The sequence below is a fragment of the Podarcis erhardii genome (genome assembly GCF_964252035.2).
Source record: "Podarcis erhardii genome assembly, chromosome: 11".
Taxonomy (NCBI): Eukaryota; Metazoa; Chordata; class Lepidosauria; order Squamata; family Lacertidae; genus Podarcis; species Podarcis erhardii.
Genome location: NC_138501.1, coordinates 40313601 through 40326365, shown reverse-complemented (window position 1 = coordinate 40326365; position 12765 = coordinate 40313601). Strand labels below are relative to the sequence as shown.

General features: G+C 41.9%; 1 long non-coding RNA gene across 1 annotated transcript; it reads right to left on the bottom strand.

The window, feature by feature from the left end:
- Positions 1-5062: 5062 nt before the first annotated feature.
- LOC309352907 lies at positions 5063-12467 on the bottom strand. Its single transcript, XR_014161468.1, has 3 exons — positions 12397-12467; positions 12091-12301; positions 5063-5424 (listed from the first exon to the last, which is right to left on the bottom strand). It is a non-coding gene; the product is annotated as an uncharacterized lncRNA (long non-coding RNA).
- Between the last annotated feature and the right edge of the window lie 298 nt (positions 12468-12765).

Sequence of the window (12765 nt, the reverse complement as noted above, 5' to 3'; positions counted from 1 at the left end):
ACGTTCTTTCATCTCTGGTGGACATGTCCGAAAGTGAAGGCCTTTTGGGAAATGATCTATAATGAGTTAAAAAAGGTATTTAGATATACCTTGCCTAAGAAACCGGAGGCCTTCCTTCTGGGCATTGTAGACCAGAATGTGTTAAAGAAGGATAGAACTTTTTTTATGTATGCTACAACAGCAGCAAGAATTCTCATCGCAAAGTGTTGGAAGACACAAGATTTACCCACACTGGAGGAATGGCAGACGCAGTTGATGGACTATATGGAACTGGCGGAAATGACTGGCAGAATCCGAGACTTGGGAGAAGAAAAAACGGAAGAGGACTGGAAAAAATTTAAGGACTATTTACAAAAATATTATAAGCTGTATGAATGTTAAGAAAATGCACTTTCTAGGAAATATTAGCCCCAGCAATGGTAATTAGGTGAAATTAAAATTAAGGCACAAGAAAAGAGAGGTGAAATTAAGAAAAATCTTTATTGCATTACGTTTTAATCACAATATATAAGATCATGGTCACAATAACTTTGACTTTGGTAACATGAAATTGAAAGATACAATAATGAACTGAAAGATACAATAAGTAATGAAATAAGATAATAAATAGCTGAAGATTTTGTATTATGAACATTGGGTTATAAATATATTGAAAAGGGTAACATGACAAAATGAAAGATACAATAAGTGACGAAATAAGATAACAAAATGCTGAAATTGGTATTATAAATAATGCAGATTCGGGAAGATGTGGGGAAGTCCAAAAGATTCTGTAAAAGAAATATGATTTATGAAACTTTTGTATTTTATTCTTTGTTCTTTTTTATTCTGTAAAATTAATAAAAATATTAAAAAAAAAAAAAGAGAGAATCATTCTTAATTCAGCAATCTTGGGGATGGCTATACTGCCATTTTTGTATTGGTTTTTTTATGCAGCAGCTAGAGATGGATCTCTCAAAATGAATGCCCAAGTAAGGTGAAAGGGGCACTATAATTCTTCACCTTATCTTCAGAAGATAAAAATAGCCCTCTTGCAAATGAGAGGCAGTTTCGGATATGATCACAGCTAAAGGTCAACCACTGATTTACTGGCATTTTGCTGCAGCATTACTAAGCACTGATGCATGTCAGTATAAGGGTTAAGTAAACTGCACATTCAGGAACAGAAATCCAAGCCACAAAAATGCAACTGAATTGTATTGAACGCAGCAATAATTTCAAGTACGTCCTAGTAATGATGTCCCCAAACTAGATCTGACAGCATAATCCTATACGTCTACCCAGAATTAGGTCCCGCTAAGTTCAGTGGAGCCTTAAAATCACAGCCTTAGGATGAAGTCTTCACCCCCTAGTTCATACCAGAATTTTAAAATAATGTATTCCCTAAGAATCTCTACTCCCTATGAAGTATGGCTTGGATTGCAGCTGTAGGTTAAGAAGGCCTGTGGCTCAGCGGAAGGGTCCATGGCCCAGGGGCAGAGCACATGTTCTGCATGCAAAGGTCACAGGTTCAGTCCTTGGCATTTTGCAGGTATAAACCCCCAAATTTATCAGTAGCCTTAGCTCACAATCCTATACTTCACTTTGGAGGCTTGTGCTGTTAAAAATGTTTCTCTGTCTTTACCCTTGGGATTTGATCTGTGTTCCCTCATTTGAAAGCCATTGCCAGCTCTTAGTTAGCAAAACTGGCCTTGGTATTCAGAAAACACAAATAATGTGTTTTCATATGCTTACTGGGCTGTGAGCAAAATACCTCCCATCAGGTTCATTTCGTCTGTGACTGATGTCTACGTAGAAATGTTCTTGAACCATCAGAAGCAGGTTCTTGTCCATTAGTTATTCAAACCTTTTTAAAATATATGAAAACAGAGAGAACAGAGAGTTTTTTTGCCATGGAAGCAGTGTTACATCAACAAATGCCAATAGTTTTTTGAGATGCAGGTCAAATTTTTTGATCCAAGAGAGAGGGAGAGAGAAATACTACACAGAACTTTTTGAACATTGGATGCTGTCCATGTAGTTACAAGTGCCAAGTAAATATAAATTTATGTTCACCAATCCTTGGCCTGAGAGAAAAGAAACGGCTTTCTGTGGGAAAATGACCAATTCATTCAGCAACAGTTTGTGGAAAAGGAACCTGAAAGTTCTTGTTCACCTGTATGTTAGGATGTAATTCAAAACATTCTACAGATACAAAGGGTCAAGGATTAATTTATACAACACCCTACTGAGGTTAGGCTAAGGGTCATTAACTGGCCCAAGGTCACCCAGTGAGCTTCATGACTGAGGTGGGATTTGAACCCAGGTCTCTCCCAGGTCCTAATCCGGCACTCTAAACACTACACAACACTGGTTCCTTTTATGTAGCCATATCCAAAAATATATGTTCCTCAGTGCACCTTCATTATGTCCTTGCTGCCACACCTCTTTACCCTGACATTTGACACCCTAGACATGTATTTTTTAGGACCCAACCTATTCCTGTGACTGTCATTTGTTTTAAACTGTGATTTAGCACTATATATTTGCATTTAGCACTATATATTTGCATTTGCACTGCAACCCACCTGGGAACATTATGAGGAAGTGTGGGGAAGAAATTGATATTATTCATAACAATATGCAAATACCCATGTCCTGTTTTGCTCTCTCAGGATGATCCATTTCCACTCTTTTAAGCAATATGTAAATTGCCACATTGCCGGGATCATGAAATTTATGTACAGTAAAGGTAAAGGTAAAGAGACCCCTAACCGTTAGGTCCAGTCATGACCGACTTTGGGGTCGCGGAGCTCATCTCGCTTTGTTGCCTGAGGGAGCCGGCGTACAGCTTCCGGGTCATATGGCCAGCATGACTAAGCCGCTTCTGGCGAACCAGAGCAGCACATGCAAACGCCGTTTACTTTCCCGCCGGAGCGGTACCTATTTATCTACTTGCACTTTGACGTGCTTTCAAACTGCTAGGTTGGCAGGAGCAGGGACCGAGCAGCAGGATCTCACCCCGTCACGGGGATTCGAACTGCCGACCTTCTGATCGACAAGTCCTAGGCTCTGTGGTTTAACCCACAGCGCCACCCGCGTCCCTTATGTACAGTACATGCCAGGATATACTCCTTAGCTCTGTTTTGAAGCTTGCCTGAGATCATTTGAACAGCACTCTTCAGCTCCAGCTTCCCAGCAGCCTTTGCAAAAGGAAGCCTGGAGAGGCTTCTGTCAGGCTGGTTGACAGCTCCCATTTATTGCTTTAGAGCCTTGGACTTGTGCATATGTGTCCCTCTGTTTCTTTTCCCTTGTTATCTCTTGACCTCCCCTGAATCCTGCCCTGTCTTTCTTCCTTGTCCTTGACAGTTTGCCCTTAGATGTCCTGGACCTCACAGCACACATCCCAGCTATTGCTGCCCACATCCTGGCTTGCCCCCTGACCATGTCTTTTTATCACTCTGAAATCTTCCATCCCCTTTCATTATAGCTATGGACAGATTGCACGTAATAAAGCATTTCTGACCATTTGTGGCATGTGAATCAGATGGGTCCAAGAGGAGGAAGAGTCTTCCCACAGGAGATGGTCAGCACAAGCTTAGCCATCCTTGCAGGCTTTAGGATATCAGCTGCATACCCCTTCCCTTTTATTCATGGCTTGTAAGCAGCAGGCTGCAGATCTCTCGCCACATCTAGTTCCCAGCCAGTCATAGTAAATGTCACCCCTTTGCTGCTCATTTAATAGTGAATGAGCCATAAGTGAAATCCAAATTGGAACATTTCTAGATTTGGGTCTGCTGGAGCAACTAGAAAACTTGGAGTGCCCTCCAAGCACTGCAGTAAAACTATAGAAAACAAATAAGAAATGTGTTCATGAACAAAGAGAACAATTGTTTGAATTGTGTTAATAATTCTGGAACTTTCTAACATTGGCTTCCCACAATGTGAAGACTGACTGGTTCACTGAGTGCCTGATATTAGTTGTAATTAAAGGTAAAGGGACCCCTGACCATTAGGTCCGGTCGCAGACGACTCTGGGGTTGGCAGCGCTCATCTCGCTTTATTGGCCAAGGGAGCCGGCGTACAGCTTCCGGGTCATGTGGCCAGCATGACTAAGCCGCTTCTGGCGAACCAGAGCAGTGCACGGAAATGCTGTTTTACCTTCCCGTCGGAGCGGTACCTATTTTTTCTCTTGCACTTTGTGCTTTCGAACTGCTAGGTTGGCAGGAGCTGGGACCGAGCAACGGGAGCTCACCCCGTCATGGGGATTCGAACTGCCAACCTTCTGATCGGCAAGCCGTAGGTTCTGTGGTTTAACCCACAGTGCCACCCGCGTCCCACAGTTGTAATTAGTTGTCTCCAATTGGAGAACAGCCTTTACCAAAGGTGTCATGGGTTTTGAAGACTCTCGAACTCAGGATGAAGAGAAGAGTTTGGATTTGATATCCCGCTTTAAGGACTAAGGAGTCTCAAAGCGGCTAACAATCTCCTTTCCCTTCTTCCACCGCAACAAACACTCTGTGAGGTGAGTGAGGCTGAGAGACTTCAAAGAAGTGTGACTAGCCGAAGGTTACCTAGCAGCTGCATGTGGAGGAGCGGGGAAGTGAACCTGGTTCACCAGATTACGAGTCCACCACTCTTAATCACTACACCATGCTGGGAGAAACGCGCTCAGAGGAAGGCACGCCTGGGAAACCCTCACCGTGATCAACTCCCGCCTGGAAATCTGTGTCTCCACTGTGGAAGGACGTGTGGATCCAGAATTGGCCATTACAGTCACTTATGGAATCACTGTTAAGACTGTGTTCATGGAAGACAATCTTACTCAGCTACGAGTGATCACCAAAGAAGAAGATTAGTTGTAATATATAGTGTAGCATTTTCACTTTTTGTACTTTGCATCTATACCCCAGCAAGCATAAACAGGATTTTGGGGAAGGGTCACAGCTTAGTGGTAGTCCACCTGCTTTGCATCCCAAATGTCCTGGGTTCAATCCCTGGCATCTCCTGTTAGGCACAGAAAAAAACCACTGCCTGAAACCTTGGCCTGAAACCTTGGACAATTGCTTGTCAGTCCGTGTAGACAATAATGAGTTAAATAACTAATATAAGGCACTTCCCCCTGTCCACTTGCTTCTCATTTTTTAATGTCCCACACACATGAGGTCTTAAGAATATGTTTAGGCTGTTTCGTCTTGTTCTCAGTTCAGATTCAGAGCAAAGGTCGCGTTTCTTTTATCTCATCCAACTCATCAAAATACCTTTGAGAAGAACTGGTTTTACTCAGTGTGGTGAAGAGACTTCAGATATTAGCAGAGATGCGTTTCAAATCCTTTAGGCAGTCTCTTATCCTCAGGCACTCGTTTCTTGAAGAAAAAAAAGTAGTATTACTGAGGAAACCAGGTGAGGACTCTTTGGTGAAGAAGACTTAATGGACCCATTGCTCTGAAAATAAGAAATACAAATAAGAGAACACCTCAATATGTACTTAAGAATTCACCCAGCACAGTACAACTAGACAACGCTTTGGATTAAATTCCTGACATACAAACAAATGTGTCTGGTAAAGACAGAGCAATCCCTGCCCTTTATATAACTGAATGCGGGAGGTGGGATGAATATCTGCTTAGTAAAATATCTAAGCCTGTCTGAACTTGCTGGAAGTCTAATGTTCCACGGAAAGTAAACTAATGTACCATGTTTACCATGATTCAAGATGGGGGGGGGGAGGGAGGTTCCAGTAAGAGTCTTTTTCAAGGTCATATCAGGTTCATCAGAAAGACAGTCCTGGGCCCAACTATTAGTAACAGATCTAGGGCTAAGTTAATCATTACATCGAGTGTGGAGTCTTGGGTATCTGCCAAACATCTACAAGCAACAGGAGGAGGAAGAGGAGGAGGAGCAGGTGTGAATGGAGAAGAAATGTCCAATCCACTTCAGAAACCAGACTGGGTAATCTAGAACTTCAAAGTCCAATGAGGAGAAATGGCAATGTGGAGAATTTCAGAAGCATGTCTAGCACATGATCCTTTAGTCTTCCCTAATAAGGTTCGTCCCCAAGTGTCACCACCTGCCAATCACCACAACCTGAGCCCACCATTAGGAATGTAAACAGGCAAAAGTAAAGTTGAATAATTTTTTTTTAAAATCACATAGGGGCCAAGATAATTTTCCAGGCCAAAATAATTTCAGAAGTATCACTTGGAAGAACTTGTGTGTGTGTGTGTGTGCTTGAAAACCCGGTCAATTTAACACAGAGAGACACACCATGACAGAACTCTTGCCAAACACAGTATGAAATGCTCCTGGCTCCTGGCTAAGGTCTATGAAAGTCAACAAGGTTATAAACAATTGAAAACACATGAAGGACTTTGTGTTAGCCAAACTACTAAAGTTAAAGGGATTTACCCTCTTATCAAGGAAGAGATGCTGACTGGTTAGTTTCAATGCCCTTTTGGCACATCATATAAAATTTAACAAGGTTCAGAGAGGTAGTGCAGAGCCAGGGAGAGCAAACGAAAGCAGACATCACAGCTCCTTTTCAAGTTCAATATTTGTAAGGTCAATGTAATGTTTGTGACAGATCCATGCCTCGATCCAGGCCAAGATTTCAAAGTGCCCCAGGTTCAACACATAGAAATCCACCCCAGAAATTATGCTGGAGCACTTGAGTAATGGGGATTCTACAGGGAAGATGAGGAGTCTGCTTGTGGTTAAAAAGGTAAAGGGACCCCTGACCATTAGGTCCAGTCATGGCCGACTCTGGGGTTGCGGCGCTCATTTCGCTTAACTGGCCGAGGGAGCCGGCGTACAGCTTCCAGGTCATGTGGCCAGCATGACTAAGCTGCTTCTGGTGAACCAGAACAGCGCACAGAAACGCCGTTTACCTTCCCACCTATTTATGTACTTGCACTTTGTCATGCTTTCGAACTGCTAGGTTGGCAGGGGCAGGGACCGAGCAACAGGAGCTCACCCCATCACGGGGATTCGAACCGCCGACCTTCTGATCAGCAAGTCCTAGGCTCTGTGGTTTAACCCACAGCGCCACCTGTGTCCCTCTGCTTGTGTTTAGGCATGGGCAAATTTCTCGATTTTTGCTTCTTTCAGCGCCTCCTTTTTCCCAATTTTTGTTTCAGTTCACTGCATTTTCACATCAGTTTGTGCAATCTTAAAAAATAAAAAGTCATAACAAAAACATATCAGCATGGTCACGGCGGCTAGAACCGTGCTTGCTCAGAGATGGAAACAGGAAGAAATGCCAACGGTGGCAGAGTGGAGAGTAAAATTAACAGAATATGCTGAGTTGGACAAACTAACAGGAAAAGTTAGATATTTAAAAGATCAAAATTTTATTGAAGACTGGGGTAAATTCGCAAGTTATCTGGAGAATAAATGTTCAGTCAATACAACGTTAGTGGCATTTAAAGAGGCTTTGTAAAGAGTTAACAAGTATTGTTCAACTGAAATAATGTAAAAAAGGAGGTACGAATGACAATATGAAAAGATGGGATGTGATTCTAAGATCAAAACATGAATGAATGCCAACATCGCTGAAGGAAGTCCAAAATGAGAAGAAATGTAGAAACTCGAATATTATGTACATATGTATATATGACTGAAAGCTTTTGTCTTGTGTTTTGTTTGTTTTTTTCTTTTGTATGTGTATGAAAAATGAATAAAAAAAAAAACATATCAGCATGTTAGTGCATATTTCTCCCAATAAACACATTTTCCATAATATAACTTATTTTAAATCCATTTACATATATTTGTGTAATATGTATATATGAGATATGTGTGTGTGTAATATATCTATGAAAGGTTGCCCACTCCTGAACTAAGCTGACACATCACCTAATATGGGCTTGTGTCTATGTTGGTTTTTGGGGACGGGAAATAGTTTGTCATGACACTTGCTAACAAGTAACATCTGCCTGCCAGGGAAACACAGCTGACAATTTACTGGAAGACACACTCTGTTTGAATATACAAAGGGAAGATTTCTTGATGTTTCTGATTAATAAAGGATGTGCAGAAGAAACTTATGTTCTGACTTGGTATCTTAGGCCAACATTTCAGCCACAAGTGATTTGCAGATTAACAGAAGTCTTCAGAATGGGCCATATCCTTGATGGAAGCTAGCGGTACAGTGGTTAGCTGGTTGGAAGGGGATCATGTGACTCGGCAGTCACATTCTCATACTCTTGTTTCTGACTTTACAAAATTATTGGGGACACCTGTTGCAGCTGTTTTGGAGTGAGTGGGAAAGCGGCAATTTATTTATTTATATTTTTTAAATATAATTTTTTTGATTTCTTTTTTAACACAATATTTCAATATTTCAATATATCAATATATAACAAAACAAATAAATTATTTGCTCTACTGAGCTCATGACTTCCCTCCATCTCTTCAACAGGTTTTTTATTTTCAATCCTTTGTACCACACTTTATATCCTCTACTTCTGACCTTTATGTCCTTATAATCAATTCTGTCTCTTTGGTCTAGAACTTCCTTTTTTCCGTTGCAGAATTTATATCAGTCCCGCTAGTGTCTTCACATTTTTACAATAATTATTCATATACCCAATAAATTTACTCCAATCTCTCTGAAATTTTTGGTCTTCTTGATTCCAGACTCTGCCTGTCAGTGTGGCTAGTTCTGCATAGTCCATCATCTTCATCTGCCACTCCTCAATTGTTGGTAATTCCTGCAGTTTCCATCTTTGGGCCAATAAAGTTCTTGCTACAGTTATGGTGTACATAAATAGTCTTTAGTCTATCTTTGCTATTTCTTCTCCCATCAGACCCAGCAAGAATGCCTCAGGTTTTCTGGGGAAGGTATATCTAAACATCTTTTTGAGTTCATTGTAGATCAATTCCTGACTTTTTGTCAAGCTTAGACTGATTTTGTTCTTGTAAGTTTCATTCATATGTTTCTGGACTTGAGTTGATTCTTTGCTGCTTGCTCATTTTTAAAATAAACACAGTGGTACCTCGGGTTAAGAACTTAATTCATTCCGGAGGTCCGTTCTTAACCTGAAACTATTCTTAACCTGAGACACCACTTTAGCTAATGGGGCCTCCCGCTGCTGCCATGCCGCTGCCACACTATTTCTGTTCTCATCCTAAAGGAAAGTTCTTAACCTGAGGTACTATTTCTGGGTTAGCAGAGTCCGTAACCTGAAGTGTCTGTAACCTGAAGCGTCTGAAATCCGAGGTACCACTGTATCCTGTTCCAGATTTGATTTCAGGCACTGGTGTGTGCACAGCTTGAGAAATCAGGTCCACTTCTTGGTGGGGCCGTGTTGCGGTCCGGCCATCTAGCCACTCTCCTCAGCGTTGGGGCGGAACAGCATCCCGCATCACGCTGGGGGAGACCCCGGTCACGTCAGGTTGCCAGGCAGCCAATCAGGTCGCTTGGGGGTGTGGCCGGGAATGATTTATGCCATGGCACTATTCTGAAGCTTCTTCCTTCAGCCTTCCGCCATTATTCTCCTGGGGGTGGCTTGGGGGCCTTGACACGTAAAACAGTTGTCAATATGCATTCGTCATTCACAAAGCAACTGCAGATGGAAGTGCAGACTCTCATCCACAAACGAGGTGTTTTGTACCTGAATGTGAATGCAGGCACACCTAGTTCGCAAGCATACATGCTGATTCCTGGCTGAGAAAGGAAATTCACAGAAAGGCTTCTTCCATGATTGCAACTCCTTTTCTGGATCATGGGGGTGGGGATGCATGGGCAGGTGGGTGGATATGTTGCTTTTTAATACTATTTGACTGCTGCAATCTGCTTGCCCAGATTTTATTTTTTGAAGCTGGGGGAGAATTAAAATAAGCACATCTGTGGATAATTTTAGTGGCACAAAAGCATTTCATGGGGTAGAGTTTCAGCCAACACAAATGCTTTGAGCATTAGAGTAGTAGGTATCTATCTACATGATAAATTACCCTCTTTTTTGTTGTTGCAAAACTTTTGCTTGACATAGTTGCCAAATTGCCTCTTTTCTGTTTTGCCAGGGGGAGAAAATTAAGCATTTTGCAATATTCTGTTAAAATACTGTAGACATCCTGTTGGGGCTTGCAGATAACATCTCAAGATCATCTCTGAAGCATGCCATTAGAGATCAAGTAGTTCAATGTCTTAGAAGTATAGACTGTGTCTGATGTATTTTGGATACGGTGACTACATTAATAAGGTTGCTGTTATCAAGAGGATGATCAGTGCTTCTATGTGCAATCATGTCGAGATCAGCTTGGATAGCTCAGTTGGTTAGAACGTGGTGCTGATAATGCCAAGGTTGCAGCTTCGATGGGACAGCTACATATTCCCGCATTGCAAGGGGTTGGACTGGATGATCCAACTCTATAATTCTAAGATGCTACGATCTCTCTTTAGAAGGAACACAGGAACATGGGAAGCTGCCTTATTCTGAGTCATGACATTGGTTCATCTCACTCTGCCTTGTCTACACTGACTAACAAAACAAAATAAAAGAGCAGTCTTCAACATCAGCAGTCAGGAGTGCTTCAGCCCTGTTTTTGAGTTTCTGTCCTGTCTTCGAGTTTGTTTGAAACCTAAACAGCTTATCTCTTATTCCTTTGTAAATTTTTCTTAAAACCTTTTTTAAACTCAGGGAAGCGTTTCATCCCTGCTCTTTAGTTTGCTGGAAATCATTTAAAATCATTTAAGGTTTACAAAGTTCTCTTAAACAGGGCTATGTTTAAAACTTGTCATTGAGGTTTTTATACCTTTTTTGTAAACTCAAGGAAGAGTTTCAACCTTGCTCTTGAGTTCGTTTGATATCACTTAAAATCATTTAAGGTTTATAAAATTCTTTATTTCCTTCTGAGGAAACTGATTAGTTCAGTGAAATGAGTTTTGTAACCGGCATCTTGTTAAGTCTTTGTTTAATTCTAGGTTAATTTTTCCTTAAATTTTCTGATTTTTGTTATTTAATTTAATTCTATAGTCGATTACCTCTCATTTCAGGGATTTTCACGGCAATTCTTTTGTTTTGTTTTGTTAATCTTTTGGTTCCATGACTGTTTTTCCCCCACTGTTGTCTACACTGACTGGCAGACTTTCTTCAGGATCCCAGAAAGGAGTTTCTTCCAGCCCAACCTTCAGATACTGGGGATTGAACCATGAACCTTCTGCATGCAAAGCAGATGCTCTACCACTGAGCTATGACCACCAGTTTAAATATAATATAACTGGGGTATCATCAGGGGGTATAACAGCAATGTTGAATCCTTGCATTAGGGCAGTGGTGGAGATCTGAAGATTTACATAAAGGCTGTTCAGTGTCCCCTTTATATGTTACCTCCATGAAGGGGACACCACACAATTGCAGTTATGTTCCTGGTCCCATCTCTGGCATCAGTCAAGCTGCCACATATAGGCCTCTTCATGAACATGACCACACCAACGCATGGACTTCTGGAACAGGGGTCAGGCAGCATGCTTGATGCTGGGCCTAGGAATCTTGGCACCACTCCCCAGCAGTCATGTGATACCCCTTTCATGCCAGGGATCTAGTATATCACAGTGTGTGTGTGTGTGTGTGTGGCCATAACTCAGTGGTAGAGACCTGCTTTGCAGGCAGAAGGTCTCATGTTTAACCCCCAGCATTTCCAGAGCTAGGAATGTACCCAGTCTGGAATCTTGGAGGTCCTCTGCCAGTCATTGTAGACAACACTGAGCTAGATGGATTAATGGTCTGACTCAGTACAAGGCAGCTTTCTGTGTTCCTATTTATGATGTTTTTGCTTCTTTCCCCCATGGAGTTATCCTGGAAAACAGACCTTAGACTGTCTTCTGAGCTGGCAGAAGAAAATAATGCTAAGATAATGAACCAAAACCCTAAGTTTACAAAAAATAATTTGTGTACAGCTGTGGCTTCCCTGTGTCTATGTTTTCTTCCATCTGAAGTTTCATGTATTTGACTGAGCTCCTTCGCTTTTTAAAGAAGGTCCCTACTGAGAGTAACAGCAGAAAACAATGCAGTTTTTCTTTTATGTTCCACAGTGTATGGGAAAGAACGGTTCCAAAGCAACCATAACTCGAACCAATCTGCACATTGGTATTTGAGAAACAGAACTTACCCTTCTGCAAAGTGGCTCTTTGGAATTTAAACTTTCAAGGTCATGCAAGGCTCAAGCGCTGTATATTCAAGAGGCAGGAAATGAATGTCACTCTAGCTAGACTTTGGTCCAGTGTTGCCCTGCAGTACAGTGCCAGAATTTGCTGACTCATACCTGTGATTCACCATGTATAATTGCTTAAGTGATTGGATAATGCCAGCAGCTACAGCCACTGTAAACAGAAGAAATAAACAGAAGAAATGTTATACCTGCTGCACTGCAAATTCAGGGAAGAGGAGTAAATGAGAGGAAGAACAAGACACAGACCTGCAGGAGGAAATGGAAGGACCTCTTGATATCAAGCCCACAGCATTATTATCCCTATCTATATCCCATACTATTTCTTACTATATAATAAAGCAGTAAGGCTGTCATCACGCTGCAGCTTGTGGGGTCACCAATAGGTGGCCACAGAAACTCCAGCATGATATCAGGCTAGCAGGCAGATGCGCAAGCAAACAGACAGCCAAGATGAGTTGCATAGCAGAGGGTGGGAGGTACTTCAGAGAGCAGAGTGCCAAACCACTTACCCCGTACCCTCCTTTCAAAGACGGTGAGGTGAGCTGTTAGAAAGAGGGAGGGGCTTGGAGTGATCTGTGACTGGGAGGGGTGGGGCGAGCTGTGAGGAGGAGGGAT